The 16,249-nt window shown below is 50.5% G+C and overlaps 1 long non-coding RNA gene across 1 annotated transcript; it reads left to right on the forward strand.

Annotated features, from left to right (window-relative positions):
* The first annotated feature begins 7,182 nt into the window (after positions 1–7,182).
* LOC146445546 (uncharacterized) lies at positions 7,183–11,074 on the forward strand. The gene is made up of 4 exons (XR_014852606.1): positions 7,183–7,377; positions 8,210–8,380; positions 8,477–8,607; positions 10,373–11,074. It is a non-coding gene; the product is annotated as an uncharacterized LOC146445546 (long non-coding RNA).
* The last annotated feature ends 5,175 nt before the right edge of the window (positions 11,075–16,249 follow it).

Here is a 16,249-nt window from a genome sequence, read left to right on the forward strand (position 1 = left end):
TTAAAATCCACCTTGGTCCTGCTTTAGGGAACTAGGAGTTTCCTTTTATTTGGCTCATCTCTCAAGTAAGAATTGTGATGCCTGTTTCTTGGACTTCTATTAGTTTAGATCACAGTGGAAGATTTTGGGGGCAGCAGGAAAAATAACACCTTTTCACTGTGTGCATGTACAATGTCTTAAATAACAAGACCTGAACCCCAGTTTTTTATAAGTGACTGCTGTAAAACAAGCTGCATGGGATAGGAGAGTCTGACCCCCATACACAGGGAATATGCCTAAGTTTCCTTACCCGCTGCACTGAAGCCTTCAGCTGTTCCCTCCTCTACAATTACATCAAAAATGTGTAGAAAAAACCCTGTGTTTGTCCTGTTTTCCTAGTGGGAATACATACACCTGCACCATACAGATGTTCTGTCAGTACAGGGTAGACCAGACACCTTCAGAGCACACTGGGCAAACTGTACATATGCAGATCATCTGCACAGCATATGCACAGCAGGTCTGACAATTTTTGGATTCATTAGACATAGTGCATGAATGCTGTACAGTTCACCTCCCCAGTGCACAGTCAACCTATCCTGAATTTCTGGATGTTCAGCAGTCCAACCATCTGAAAGGCCTGATGGGCATGTGGAAATTCTGGATAAGCATATGCAGTATTGAGATTTCATCCCAACCAAATTCCCAGGTGGAGAAAGATGAGATGTCCAAGGGAATAGGCACACGTGGAAGCTCACAATGCTGAGAAAGAAGGGGTGGTTCCTCTGTACCTGTGCAGCAACCACCCATATCTCTTCTGATCTATGCTGCTCTGCCTTGCCCAGCACTTTTTTTCGAGTTGAGTGCCCAGGCTATTCCAAAAGCTGTAGGTTTGTGTCTGCTCTGCTATCCTGAACTTGCATGACTCTCTGTGGTTGCCTGTGCACACACATCCTGTCTTGTAATGTGTAGACTGGTTGTATTTGCTGCCTCTCCCTCTGTACCTTAGAGTAAATGTTCGGAAATTGTCACAGTTTGCAGTGCTCTGGAGAGTCTTTTGCTAAACCCTCAGTATTTCCCCTTGTTAATACAGACTATCTAATTTCACTGCTAGAGATGTTTCATTTCTGGTCAGACCCTCAGACAAAATATTTTCAAGAAAATTTCAGGAATCCCATTATTGCCAATTTTCCAGCCATCTGTTACTTTTCTTGAAGTCCCTGGTCTTCAGTTCATGGGCTTATGCAAGAAGATCAGCCTTCACTAAAAAAGGAAAAGTAACTTCTGTAGCTTGTGAAAGGCTCTGACACTGGAATGGCAGAAAAGGACCCTGAAGTGATCATGTGTGTGTGTTTTCAAGCCAGGTTTCTGAGCTGGTGCCCTGATTTTCAGGTCCTGGCTCTCAGCGTTGCTCTCTGGGGGTGACACTGCACTGTTCGGCCGGGTTTAGCCCGTCCTGCTGGAGGCAGAGGACGCACCGAGGAGTGCGGTAAGAGAAGGAGAAGGGTGGCTGTGGAGCGGTGCTCCAGAGGTATCCCGAAGCGTCCTGAGCCGGAGGGGGCTGTTCCCTGGCACTGCATTGTTTCCCGGTGGTGTCATGCCGTGAGGTAGTGCCGGCTGTGGTTGTAACCAGCAGGCGGAGCTGGGCTGGATAAACAAGCGAGAGCTATTCATAGCCATGAGGAGGGCAGAGCGCTCCTCTCCTAGCAACACAGCCAGGAGAAGAGCAGGAGAGCTCTGCCCAGCCGGTGGAGAAATGTGAGTGCGAAATGTTGGTGTTCTTCCTTTCCCGAGCAGTTGCTGCTCCACCGCTGTGCGATGTCTACATCCCTCTCCCCTGCGGGGCTCACTCGCCCCAAAACCTCTGTTTAATCTCACTGATTCACTCCTGCAGGTGGTGGGCAGCTCTGTTTCCTGGGGTTTGATCAGTGAAAATGTCCTTGCCTGGTTTCAAACGACCAAGAGATGAGAGTTAAAAGGTGGGATGTAAACCTGCACTGTTGGGCTGCGGAAGCCGGGAGCTCCTGGCAGGAGTTTGAGCAGGGACACCACTGCCCTGCTGCCTGTCCCAGGGTAGGTGCAGGACCATCCTTGATCCAGCACACCCAAAAATACTCACAAACAGCTCTAGGGCTGCTGCACTGTGCCATTTCACTGCTCCCTTCTCGTCAGAAGGCCAGTTACATCAATACCTGCGTGTAGGGCCTTGATTTATTTTCTTGGATGTGTGGAGTGAGACTGGTGAGGCACTGGAACAGATTGTCCAAAGCAACTGTGGATGCCCTGTCCCTGGAAGTGTTCAAGGCCAACTTGGATGGGGCTTTGAGCAACTTGGTCTAGTGAAAGTTGTCCCTGCCAACAGCAGGAGAGTTTGGAACTGGATGATCTTTAAAGTCCCTTCCAACCCAAACCATTCTTTGTTTCTGTGAAATCTTAGGGCACTGCTTTGGAAGTTGTGGGTGCAGGTATGTGATAGAGCCCACAGCAGGGGGATTAGAGCAGGTAAGTGTGCAGGGACAGCTTTCAAAGGAAGCTAGCTCATCCAGCCGTTTGAAAAATTAGGCATGTAGTAGCAAGGTACTGACAAGTGTTCCACACACCTGTAACACTGCCAGTAAATCAAGCAAAGGCATTTGTCAGCTTGTCATTAGAGAAGTAATGAGGTAAGTACAACAGAATTTAGGGCAAGCAATGAGGCCAGCATCCCTCTGCAGTAGATTCGGCCAGAGACAAAGAAGAGTCAAAGTTTAAAAGCAAACAAGCCTCCAAGAGGAGGGAGTCCAGTCCCTAATGAAGAGCATCCCTTGCTCTGACCTCTGCATGGTGCAGACTTAGTTGGATTTCTGGGAAGGACCAAGGCTGCCTTCATCCTGCTCCTGCCATGTAATGAGAGGTGCAGACACATCAGGACCCCACACTTCTGATTTCACCAGTCCATACTCACAACAAGTGCCCTCAAATTAGCACACAGATATTTTGATCTCTGGCAGACCACAGTGAGCAGATTGTTGAGGGACACTATAGTTTTCCAGCATGGTTTAAATGCGCAAATTTAATAAATTGTTGGGAACAAAAAAAGGAGGGGGGGAAAAATCAGAAGCTCAATTAAAATGTCTATCTGAAAGCTGCATACTAGGCTTCCAGATCTCTCACAAAACATGCCACCACTTGAACTCCAGGAGTAATTAAATTTTATGGAGTTTGGCGAGAAGAGAGGGCCTCAACTCACAGTTTACCATTTGGTTACAAACTACTTGCTAAATAGCAGGAGAATTATCAAATCCAGGAATACTGTGTTCTGCTCCTAGCTATAGGAGCCAGAGGTTAAAACAGTAAAGGGGTCGACCGAGTCATGTAATTTGGCCGATCCAGAATAAAGGCAAGGTAGCTGAAGGACTAAGAGAAATGTATTCTAGTCTCAATGTATGCCATGGTGTGTAGTTTTTATCTTTATTTTTGAATTGCAGGAGGTTTAGGCATGCAAGGGGTCACAGACTGAAGCCTTGGCCGGCGAGTAAAGTTAGGAAGTGCCCTGTAATGCTAAGTGAAATAGCAGCAGGGGAAAGCCAGGGATGTAAGGTGTGCTTCCTCAGGGCAGCCTCCCTGAGTCTGCAGGAAATTCAGCCCGGGACTCTCATTTAATGATCTCACTGATTCAGCTGAAAAAGCAAAAGCCCAGTACAGCTAAGAGTACGTGATAGAAACAATGATAAGGCAAGAGAGAGGGAAGAAAAAAGAACAATTGATTTAATGCCTTCTTCATTTGTATTTAAATAAATAAAGATGCCAATAGAAGGCTCTAGGCACCTTACCACACAATTAACACAACCAAAGAGAAACCAAACTATGCACCACTCCCAAGCAGCATGAAATGATTATCCAGAATGTGCTCTGCCACCTCCCAGAGGAAAAAAGACTCACCCCAGCCCTCACAGCCTCTCTCTCCAAAGGGTGACATTTGCAATGTGCTTGCCTTGCAGGCATCTGCTGGGAAAGAGGGACAGCACACCTCTGAGAGCTACTGCTGACCTGCCAGGGACATCCCTGCACCTCTGCCTGCCCATGGGCTGAGGAGATTTGCAATGCACATTGAAAGGGGTACAACGTACTGCTTTCTTAGCAGAAAAAATGTTGGCTCACCCAAGCCCGTGTTGACACTGAAGAATATTGCTGGCCCTGGTATAACGAGCTGGAAAACTTCTGTGTCCTAATGAAAAGAAGAAAAGGAAAAAAACCCGTGATTTCACCGGCAGTTGTTTCACTAGCAGCACAGTTAGAGGCTCCAAGCCATAACGTTGTTAGTTTCTCCCACCACCCGGCAGCGTGAATTGTTTCTGTTTCCCATTAGCATCTCTTGCCCAACGCTGCAGCTGCACACACACCCACCCGCCCCTCTGGCTGCCGGTGGAGCCAGGGCTGGGGCTGACAGTGCTCCCGGCCCTCAGCTCCGGGGACACAGCACGGACACAGCGCCCGAGCCTGGCTCTGCCTGCCAGGGGCATCCCGGGGCTGTCAGGTGTGGTGCCCAGCTGTGTGCAGAGCCCCGGCTGCTCGTCCTGCACAGCAGCAGCTTCTTGCTTGGGTTCAGGGGGATGAACCTCGGTTACCCCTCGCGAACAGAGAACACTTTTGCAGCAGTCATGCTCAAGTGGTAAGCCAGTCACTCTCAGAGCTGAGACTTTGAGCTCCAAAGTCACCTGCGAGTGAGCTCTTTGTGCTGTAGGAGGGCTCCTCGTGTCCTCTCTGGCTGCTCCCAGTGACCCCCAGCCCAGCCTTTCCCAGAGGAGCCCCCAAGATGCTACAGTCCTGCAGGGAAAACTCCAGGCCAGCAAAACAGATCAGGGACTGGGATGAGGCAGAGGAATGCTGTGTGCCTGCTGGTCCAAAGAAACCTAGCAAAGATGGGGCATTCAGATAGGACCCAGAGGGCATAAGCCTGGGTGCCATGAGTGGGACAAAGGGGGAATTAAAACTTCACAGAATCAAAGAATCATGGAAAATGCTGGGTTTGAATGGATCCATCAGGTTCATGAAATCCAACTCCTGGGCCTAGGCAGGACACCACAAGAATCACATCATGTACCTGAGAGTGTTGTCCAAAAACATCTTGAACTCTCTCAGTCTTGGTGCTGTGACCACTTCCCTGGGGAGCCTGTTCAGTGCTCAACTACCCTCTAGGTGAATAATCTTTCCCTGATAACCAACCTAAACCTCCCTGACTCAGCTTCACATCCTTCTCTCAGGTCCTGTCACCGGTCACCAGAGTGAAGAGATCAGCGCCCCTCTGCTTCCCCTCATGAGGATGTTGAAGGCCTCAGTCTCCTTTCCTCCAGGCTGAACAGACCAAGTGACCTCAGCCATTTGTCATAAGGCTTCTCCTTCAGTCCCTTCACCATCCTTGTTGCCCTTCTTTGGACACCCTCTAATATCTTAACTTTTTTTTATACCGTGGTGCCAAAACTGTCCCCAGGACTGGGTGTGAGGTTACCCCAGTGCAGAGCAGAGCAGGGCAATCCCCTCCCTTGCCCATGCTGTGCCTGATGCCCCCAGGACAGAGATGTCCCTCCTGGCTGCCAGGGCACTGCTGACTCATGTTCAACTTGCCATGGCCAGGATTCCCAGATCCCTTTCCATGGTGCTGCTCTCCAGCCTCTCGTTCCCCAGTGTGTCCATGCATGCAGGGCTTCCCCATGCCCATCAAAACTTGCCCTTGTTAAATTTCATACAGTTGGTGATCACCCATCTCTAATTTCTCAAGGTCTGTCTGCAGGCCCTGTCTGCCCTCGAGGGAGTTGACAGCTCCTCCCAGTTTAGTCTCATCAATGAATTTACTTAGTATTCCTTCAAGTCCTGTGTCCAAGTTGTTAAGGACAATGTTGAAGAGCACAGGGCCGAGGATGGAGCCCAGCAGAGCCCCACTAGTGACTGGATGCCAGCCTCATGTCCCCCCTACTCATCTTAACTCTTTGTGCCCAACCTGTGAGCCAGTTGCTCATCTACTGTGTAAAACAGTTATCCATCTGCGTGCTGGACACTTTGCCCAGAAGGATACTGTGAGAAACAGTACCAAAAGCTTTGCTGAAGTCCAAAAAGGTCACATCTACTGGTTTTGCTGCTAATTGGTGGTTGATTGCTGACTTTTTCCTGCCCAAGTAACTGTTGCTATTATCAGGCAAATGAACAATTGCGGTTGCTGGGGAAAAAAACCTCTGCTGCAGTAAAGGCTCTCTGCTGTTGTTGTTCTGAACTACCTGCTCCAGACTGAGCATGAGCTGTATCCAGACCATCTGGGTGACTGCAGAGGTGCTGTGGGGCAAGGTCAGACCGGGATAATGCACTGTTCTGAGCACTGGACAAAAGAAAGAGCTTGCCTGAGTGGGCATAGGAAGCACCAGCGTGTAGCTGGCTCTCCAGACCTCTGGCAGATCTGGTGTAAGGAGCAGTGCAGCCTCCGAGTCCTTGTGAGCCACGTACAGGAGACAGACATCACCTCCAGCCATGGTAGCCTGGCAGAACTTGAAAGCACAAGTCTTAAACCACAGATAATGGTTTTGCCAGGTTAATCCTTACATCTCCTCAGCTCTGGCTCTGCCCTTGCAGTTGACATCTGACCATCTGCTCTGACAAAACCCTAAATTCTTGCAGGATGAAGTTACAAAGAGGTGACTTTCAACACTCCAATAACTTTAATTCGTCTTCGGGTTCTCTGCAGGTTCACAGTCACCAATTATAGCAACAACCAGAGTGATCCTTATGAAGCAAGGCAGGGTTGCCAAAGTTGGAGAAGATCTGAAGGTACTTGGGAATCACAGTTGGATGAATCTCTAGTCATGGGGATGACACCTGATGACAAGGCTGCCCTTATGAAAGCTGCACCTCATGCATCTGGCAGGTCAGCCAGGTGCCCTGCAGAGCCAGTCTGCATGGTCCCACAGTGTTTGCCACCTTGGTGACCCTGACACCTATGCAGTACAGAGCACAGAGTTCTGCTGCTACTAAATCTGTACCAGGGCATGCAGGCATAGCAGAGCTCGTGGGACACGAGTTGGCTTGGGTCCAGTACTAGTCCTGCTTCCTCAGTTCAGCAGTGTGCCTTCTGTAACAAGCTTTACCCTTGTTACTTTGTGCATGGCTTCACAAAGGTACCACGACTTCACGGGATCAAGGCCAGAGCTTTGAAGTCTACAGAGCTCCTTGGTGCTGCATGGGCACAGTCACTTGGGACTTCACAGCCAGGACATCCTTGCACCACCTTTCACTGTGAGAAGATGTTTGCAGTATCCAGGGGGAGCAAAAGGAGGAATGAGTGACATCAGGAGATCTGCCTCTGACTGGAGAACCAAGAGAGTTCATCCCAAAGTGACCTCAGGTGTGCTTTGTCACCTGCTCCAGTGCCAGGTAAGTCTCAGCACACACAGCCCCATAATCCCAGCCCAGCAGCCATCATCACACTCCTCTCAGTGGGCACTGCCTGGCTCAGAGCCTTCTCGAGTTTCTGTCAACTGCCAGAAAAGCTCCTGCTCTCTTGTCCCTGGTGGCCAGAGCTCACATTTGGCAAGCACAGCCCAGCAATCCTGCGGGAAGGCATGCTTAAATAGAGGAGCTGAATATATCTCCTTCCTCGTCCAGCAATTATTCTGCTTCCTTTCCTCATTCGAGGTCCCCAGCCTGAGTGGCTCTGCCTTGGTGCGCTCTGGATGCGCTCCCAGCAGTGCTCAGCCCTGAGTGTCAGCTGGGAGCTCATGCAGCCACAACATCAGGCATGATCCCTGCTCCCAAACAACACCAGCTGTCACCACCTCAACCCACTGGGACTCGGTGGAATGGGGTTTTCCTAGTGTGCACATTCTGCCAGCGCTGAGCCTCAGAAACCCACCCGAGCTGTGCATTACTCAGCAAGCCCCAATCCTCACCACCATCCCAACGTGGTTTCTGTGCCGCCTGCTTGGGGACAGGCGGTGGGCAGAAGGAGGGGTGACCCTCCTGTGGATCAGGGAAGCTCCCAGCAGTCTCTCAGGAGGCCTCTGGGCAGAGGATTCATCCCATGCACAGGTGCAGAGATGCCCAGCAGAGCTCCCCAGGGAGCGGGGACTTACAGAGCCTCCGTGGGAGGATGCACGGAGGGAAATCTCTCCTATCAAACATCTAGCCTTGAAACAGTCTGAGTGACCTCATCTGGCTCCCAGTGTACTCCAAACATGTGGGTTGATGTCAAAACTGTGCTGCTTAGGGTGGAAGAGCCTGGTCCACTTCCAATGTATTTCTGCTGGAATGCTGTCACTGGCTCCAGGGGGCAAAGGGTTTGGGCCCAAGGGAAGGAGAAGAGATGGAAAGCGGTGCCACCACGGAGCAATCAATCTGCGCTTCCCAAAGCCGTGCAGCCATCCTGGAGGCAGAGGTAGTAAAGGGAGAACATCCAGACAGGAACAAACTGACATCTGGAGCTATCTGACCCCATGAATTTTTGTCTCTCCAGTACTTATTGTTTCTTCAACAGGAGTGATTAGTGGCCCCACCAAGGTCAAGGCCTCCCTGTACAAGGCACTGAACAGGCATAATGAGAAGCAGCTCCTGCCCTGGGCAGCTGAACTGAAGAAGAGAGCAAGGGCAGAGGGAAGGGAGACAGAGGTGAGAAATGACTTGCTAACCATGGCACGAGCATGGGAAGAGCTGGAATCACAAACATGGGTCTCTCCACCTCCCTTCAATCCCTCTCCCCCAGCCAGTGCCCTCGGCAGTGAAACCACCCAGACGCTCCTCCACAGCTCCGCATGGCTGCTGAGTTAATGAGTTAGGTCTGTGAATTAGTTAATTTCCAGGAGCAGTTCTTTCATGACAAACACCACACAGCAGGCATTTCACATCTACAGCTACGAGAGCAGCCTCCAAGCCCACAACCCTTTGTCAAGAGTAAAAATAGAAAACAGTCACAGTAGATAGGAAGAGACAGGAATAAGGCAAGGGCAGGGGAAGATGGAAGCAGTACAAGTTCTGCAGAAGAATGGAGGCTTCGAAAATGTCCAATTATCTCCAGAACCTGTGCGCTGCACACTTGTTTCAGTAAAGATGGTAAAGAGGATGGCTCAGGGCTACACAAAGCCATTTCTAACAGTTATATGGATTCAAACACCTTAGACTCATTACTAAATAATTAGGGAGCCCATGCTAGCCCAGAAGTCATGTCTTTGCACATTGGCTGAAGCTGAACAAGGCCCTTGCATTTCCATCCCACTGGGATCAGGGGGACCAGCAGTGTGGCAGCCCTTGCAGTGCTCAGGGCCCCAGGGGTGAGCAGCAGACAAGGCAGAGGCAGGCAGCTGGGAGCAGGGGAGGTGCAGAGAGACAGCCACTGCAGCCCCCAGAGCCCCTGTGGAGGAGCGATAAGGAGCAGCAGGGCAAATACTTCCTTGGGGAAGGATTCCTTCCAGGGAAAGAGAGGTTACAGGAGGGGCACTCAGAAAAGAGGGCAGCTTCAGCCATAAGCACAGCTGTGCTGGGCCAGCTCAGAGCTCTGGGCAGCCCCACAGTCTGGCTCCAAGTGCCACAGGAGGAAATGCTGGAGGAAAAGAGCAGCCTTTCCATGGACAATCCTCCTATCCTGGGCTGAGCTTGCCAGCACAGGGATGGCAGTGGGTGCACAGCCTGTCCATGCAGGGCATCAAGTGAGCAGAAGCAGAGCTGTGAAAGGCAGTGCTGCTGCACAGTTGTGGTGTACAACAGGCACAGGGGAACTGCGACTTTGGTGAGTGGTGTTTCCATGGCGGGGAGCTGGGGAGGGTGGTGAAGGAACGGGAAGTGCCAGGCAGTGGAAAAGAGGGAGACAAAGAAGGTATTTTAGAAAATAATGGAGGGGACTGATTAGGAATGGAGCAAGAGGGAATGGATAGGTCTCTAGGAGATAACACAGTAGGGAAGGAAGAGACTTTGGTGACAGGTGGTGGTGGAAGAACAAAGCAGAATAAAAGAGAGGCAGTGTGAGGAAGAGAGTGTGAACACAGGCAGGCTGAAATGAGAGACTGAAATAATGGTGGGGAGAGCACCCCTCAGACATCCCTCAGAAAGGAAGTGACAAAGAGTGAAAAAGGAGAAAAAAAAGACCATAAAATGCAAAGGCAAGAAGTGGATATCATTTTATCACTGAGTGCGAGGCGATGCTGGTGTGCAGGAACCCAGTGATTGAAAAGCACAGGCAGAATGGTAAATTCCCTTACATGTGCTTGCACACCACAGGCACAAATAACCTGGGGATGCAAGGACTGCGTGTTAAATTGGAGTGATGCCCAGAAGAATGGCCTTCCACCTTTTCTACTGTGTTTCAGGGCTGGGCCTAGATCTCAGACACAAATCCACCCCAGGGAAGAAATCCTGTGTCAGTGTCCCCCTGCTTTCACAGCCTACTGGGGAGGAACCTACTGGTCTGTTTCTGAGGATGCCAGTCTTGGAAGCTCAGGAATCCTGCCTGCAGGGAGCCAGGGTGCTAAAAACATTGGACTGCTTTGAACAACAAGGAGGTTCATCTCCTCACCTTGGGTGCTTTGCCTTTCGCCTACACTGAAGGCCTGAAATAGCCTCAGGGAAACAACAGGAGCACCACTCAGGGTATGCCTGGGATCCCTAGGATAAACGTGAGGCTGCTCTCAGCACACAGAGAGAGGAATCCAGACACTGTATCTGTGGTCGTGGTCCCTGCTGCAATGCTCTTACAAGGAGCATTTTTATGTATTAAAATAAAATTTTCCCTGTAACTTCCTTTTTAACACTGCTGGCTGTTCAGCCTGGAAAATGTGACTTGTGCAGAGGCTGTGGACATCTCCCTGAACAGAGGGGAGAACAGAGAACATCAGAGAACAGAAATCACATCCCTAGTCACACAGACACCACCCAGGAAGGCCAGCCTGCCACTGCTCTGGAGGAGGGCTTGGGCAGAGAAGGGTTTGTATGCTCTGCCACATGCAGCCATTTCCTTCGCTGAGAGGATCAAAAGCATCGTTTACAGCTGCGATTATCAAAGCCAATCTTTTGGTCTCATTGGTCAAACTGGGGAAATCTCCCAAGTGCTTGTACTGCTAAAATAAGATCTTGTTCAGTGGAGATTATGCAGAACCATCTCTTTCCAGGCACATTTTGTTAGCAAGGGATTAACTAGGAATGTTGACATTTAAGTTGTTGTCACTGCATATTTGAGGCTGAGTGTACATTAATTACAGGGCAGCACAGCTCCCAGTCTCAAAGCTCCTTTTTTACCAGAAGAAGGGACCAAGGCTGTGCCTCCCCCTGTGCGTGAGAGGGGTCTGACCTACGAGGAGCTCCAGCAGGGATGTCAAGGGGGCAGATCAGGGGACAAGGGGAGACAGTCTGATGCTACAGAGGCAGCCCCAGCTAACACCGTACTCAGGTGAACGGGCCAGTGTGCACTGGTGGCAGAGACTGTCATTTCAAGCGTCATCTTTCCATATTTAAGGAACTGGGCAATTACTAGAGGTTCTTTGATTGCAGAGCCATATTTATCTCCAAAAGAGAGAGAAAAAAAAAAGTATAATGTTACTTCAGTGACTTGGTTTGTCCTCTTGGTGCTTGGATAGCAAGTAACATTCAGGGCCATCCTCTCCTTTATCCATCCTGGGCATCTCAGATGACTCTGGACTAAACCAGCTCAAAATATCAGTACGGTCATCCATCACATCTCATTCATGCTGGATTTCAAATCTCATTATGATCCAAAAAGGCACGGGCAGAAATCCACAGTTTTGTTATTGTCCTAGTATTTCCAGCATGAATGCATCCAAAATACCACAAGAGCAATGGTGCCTCGACACACGGACATATGGCAGGAAAAGAAAAAGCTGCTCCGGTGCAATTGTTCAGCTCCATTTCATGGAGAGAGCTGCACAGGGGGAGGGCTGCGTGGCGGGGAGAGGAACAGAGAAACACGCCAGGCTACACAGAGCTGACAGAGGGAGCAGGATGAGAGGGAGAGCAGGGCAGCGAGAGACGTATGCAACTCGAAGGGAGAGGCAGCAACAACGGCATGCACCCAGAAGGAAAGAGAAAAAGAAAAGGGGAGGGGGTGGGACTGGAAGGAAAATAAAGGGGAAAAGTCGGAAAAAGGTAGGAGAAAAGGGAAGGGAAGGGAAGGGAAGGGAAGGGAAGGGAAGGAAGGAAGGAAGGAAGGGAAGGAAGGAAGGGAAGGGAAGGAAGGGAAGGGAAGGGAAGGGAAGGAAGGAAGGGAAGGGAAGGGAAGGGAAGGGAAGGGAAGGGAAGGGAAGGGAAGGGAAGGGAAGGGAAGGGAAGGGAAGGGAAGGGAAGGGAAGGGAAGGGAAGGGAAGGCGATGGATGCGCGCTCGGGTCCCGCGGGCAGCCCCGGGCCGCGATCGCCCCCTGCGGGCCGGGCGCGGAGCTGCGGGCGGGGCTCCCCCTGCAGGGCGGCACCGCAGGCTCCAGCTGCCCAGGGGTCCCTCCGAGCCCCCGACCCGCCCTGCCCTGCCGGGACACCCCTGCTCTGTGCCTTCTGTGTGTCCCCGCTCCTGCAGCCCTGCCGCGGCAGCACGGACCCCCTCCCGCCGCTTCTCAGAACGCTGTATCTGCAAACTGCTGCCCCAGTCTGCGAGGGAGCCCTGTCTCCTCCTTAAGGGGAGCTTTCTGGATAGCTGAGACCCTCATCAAGGGGCAGTGAGATGGAGAAACAGCTCTTGAGGAGAGACTCGGAGAGAGCTAATGCATCCCCTGCAGCCCCGCCAGGCAGTGAGGAAGACGCTGCCGGAGGAAGAAGGACACAAGCTTGCAGTATCCCACAGCAGTGGCAGAACGTAGCCTGCCCCGTACCTTTGCTCTTAGCACACGTAATCCAAGAACGATCCGAGGGATCATCCCGTGGGATAAGAGCCACAAAACCCTGGCAAAGGGGCTGGGGCACTGTGATGAGAAAGGCCACTAGAATTGAACAGGTCGAACTCCTACCATAGCGTAAAGGGACATCTTCATTTATAAGGATAACATGGGGTGGCCGAGGCCTCTTGAACCTTTAACCAAGTAGTACAAGCTTTGGGCATTTTTTCTTTTCCTCCGTGTGTAAGGGACTGCCACATTCCTCCTCGTCCTCCGTCAGCCTGGGCCGGGTGCTGGGAGCCCTTGGCCGAGCGCCGGGCGCAGCAGCAGCAGCGGCAGCGGGGAGTGTTTAAGTGCCCCCCGAGGCTCTCCCGCCTGGGCGCAAAGCGGAGAAGCAGCTGCCTGTTTACAGTGGGAGGGTGCAAATTGGCCTTCGGGGAGAGCCGCACCGCTCATTTCCCTGCAGCTCGGCTTGGGCGGGAGCGGGGGGGGGAGACCTCCAGCTGGGGAAAACAACCAGGAAGGCGAGTATCTGCCATTTCCTAGGGGAAAAGGATTCAGAGGAGAGCTGTCTGAGTCTATTAACTGATGCTGGTTCCTGTGGAGAGATGGTGGCACACTGGTTTACTTCAAATAGTCTGTTTCCATCTCTAATACCACCTTCGAGCACTCAGACCCAGACACACAGAACTCCCTTCCTGCTACCTTCGACAGCGTGTCTCTCGCAGAGGATTTTATTTTCCAAACGGGAGACACGAAGCAGGGTTTGCAGTAAATGAAAAGAACCGTGTCCATTTGCATGGTTGCATAATCACGTTATACAGGGATCTTTCAGACTCTGGAGAGCAGAGCGAGAGAGAGAGAGAGAAAAGTGGGACGTCATGAGCGAGAGCTAAAAGCCAGATCTCTCGATGAGATCAAGGAATAGATGTGAAGTCAGTCAGATGGAGAAATGTCTGGATAGCTCTTCCAAACAGTGAGAGTCGCAGGCTTAGCTCTGAACATAAACAAAGCGAGATGTTTCTGGGGGTTGGGCTAGGTTTTGTATAAACTCTGTTTCCTCTTCCATCATTGAAACCGGATGAGAAGAGCAGCCTGTAGCCAGGATCCTCTGCCTCTCAGCTGAGGGCTTACACAGGGCTCAATTCCCAGGGTGCTCAGGCCAGGACCTTTCACCAACATCATATTCACTGCAGAGTGAAAGAAAAATCGCTCACTTCATGCTGCTGAATGAGAAGCTCTACTTCTAGAATACACATTTGCCTCTTACTAAATGGTAATTTACCAGCACTGGCAATACTCCCTTTTGGATTCCCTGGTGACCGTTGATTAGTCCAAGCCTCAGCCCAGGGTCACCCTAACCGCAGCCCTCTGAGAGAGAAAGCTTCACTCGAAATATAAATGCTATTAAATCAAAAGGACAAATTTTCACGGAAATTAAATGTTCTCTGAAACAAGGGAAACCAAAACCAGACAACTGTAGCATTTCCTTTCAAAGGATAAGAAATTAATTTTGAAACCTAGCATCACACATTTACTATCCTGTTACCCTGAAATTCCCACCTCCCCTTCCTTACTCCATTATTTGTTCTGATGTCAGTAGCAGGAGGGTAAGAACATCTCCATAAACATTTCATGGTCCACTTTGTAACTCAAGTACTTCTGCGAAATTTTTAAAATCTAGGACATTTAGCCATCCAAACCATTTGAAATGTTTAACCATCTGAAGGATTTCTCAGCTGCTTCCTCGAGTGCGAAGTCAAACATCGCCTATCCTGTGGAAAAGGGAGAGTGGGAGGACATGTTTTTTACATGTTGTACCTCTTCGCCTCCTTTGCACAGTCTGATTTCTTGCTCACAGAGTAGTTAACGGATACAGTATTTAAAGGAGATGTATCCTCAGCCAGAGAGGACAAGGAAGCAACAGGTGCCCAATCTAAATTAACTGCCTCACCCCTAGGCGCAAAGCTGTCATCACCAGTCCCGAACTCGTTACAAGGAATAAAAGGCTAACGTGAGAGGCACAAGAGAGCCTTCCCTCCCTGAGCAACCTGCAGCATATGGCAGCAGGAACCTGCAGGATTTCCAGTGGCACAGAGCATGACTGCCAGGGGCTGCCTTGCCTTTGATGCCTGGACCTTTTTGCAGGATTTGGGAAGTGTGAGGAGGCAACAGGCGAAATGCAAGCCTAGCCCACTGAGCTCACATTAAATTTCTCAACATGTGGTGTTCCATGCGAGTGGGATAACTGTCAGACATTGCCTCTAGAGGACACGTTCCTCGGTGGGCTTGGACTGCTCAGAAAATCCTGGATTCCTCCCCCAAGCCAGGCAGCTCCTGGTTACCTGTCTCTGCACTGCTGTGCCACATTCTGCCTGCTGCAACTGTACCGTGAAAACTGGGGCATTTATCCATACCTCTGTGCTCCACATAGACACAGTTTAGCTAAGGACATCTCCTTTCACGTCCTCACTGCAGCTCTGAGCTCCCAAGAGAAGCATCTAAACCTCCCAGGGACCATGAACAGTCCCAAGAGTGGGACTGAAAAGTAAGCTGAGAGGAGTACAGTGCCCCACAAGGGAGGGATACCTGAATTACCTAAAATGAGCTTGTGGAGGCTCTGGAAGAAGACTAGGAGTTCTGGAAGCAGACTAGGAGGTACATACAGATGCTGATTATAGCTGCAAACCAGTTGACACAAACCACTAGACATTGGCAGTAGAAAGTATGGTTCTTACAGATATTGCAGAAAATAATAATATATTGCAAACTTGTTGCTTGAGATGTGAGGGGGCAAGTTATCTGCAACATAAAAGATGAACAAGACCTTTGCATCAAATTTCCTGCTCTTTTTCTGTCTGGGATGTCAAGAGGAGGAATGAGACAGTATTTTTTAATTATCAGAATGTTCTTTTTTGGCCTGGACTGTGCCACATACACCTCACACACTGAAACAGGGATTAGGCACTAATTAGGGGAAAGCTTCAAGCAGAACCCTGTAAGAGGAGCCAGGGGTCAGCCTGGAGTTGGGAAGGGGCAGAACTGGGGAGGGAAGGTGACTTACTTTGTCTCTAGTTGCTTAGAGGCTTCTGCTTCACTAGCGGCTGAGCATGTCTTCTGGTTGACACCCAAGAAACAGGCATAAAAGAGCAACAAGAAACAGGCTTACTCCAAATGAAGCATGATCCATGTGGAGAAAAGCTGTGTGAGCAGGAGAGGTCCAGTAGCAGAGTCAGAAGTGTTAGGAATTGCTGGTAGCTAAGGCTGGTGTTAGAGAGCACGTACCAAGGAGCTCAGCAAGCCACACAGCTAGAGAAATCCTTCCCCACTGCAAACTCGCTGCTGTTCAAGATGTGCAAGGAGTGTAAACACCAGCAGACAGCCACAAAGGCATCACAAGCCATGAGAGCCAGCAGGACCACTCTGAGCCAGGATAAGCCCCAGT

The sequence above is a fragment of the Lichenostomus cassidix genome, chromosome 1, assembly GCF_008360975.1.
Source record: "Lichenostomus cassidix isolate B80296 chromosome 1, HeHo_3.0, whole genome shotgun sequence".
Taxonomy (NCBI): domain Eukaryota; kingdom Metazoa; phylum Chordata; class Aves; order Passeriformes; family Meliphagidae; genus Lichenostomus; species Lichenostomus cassidix.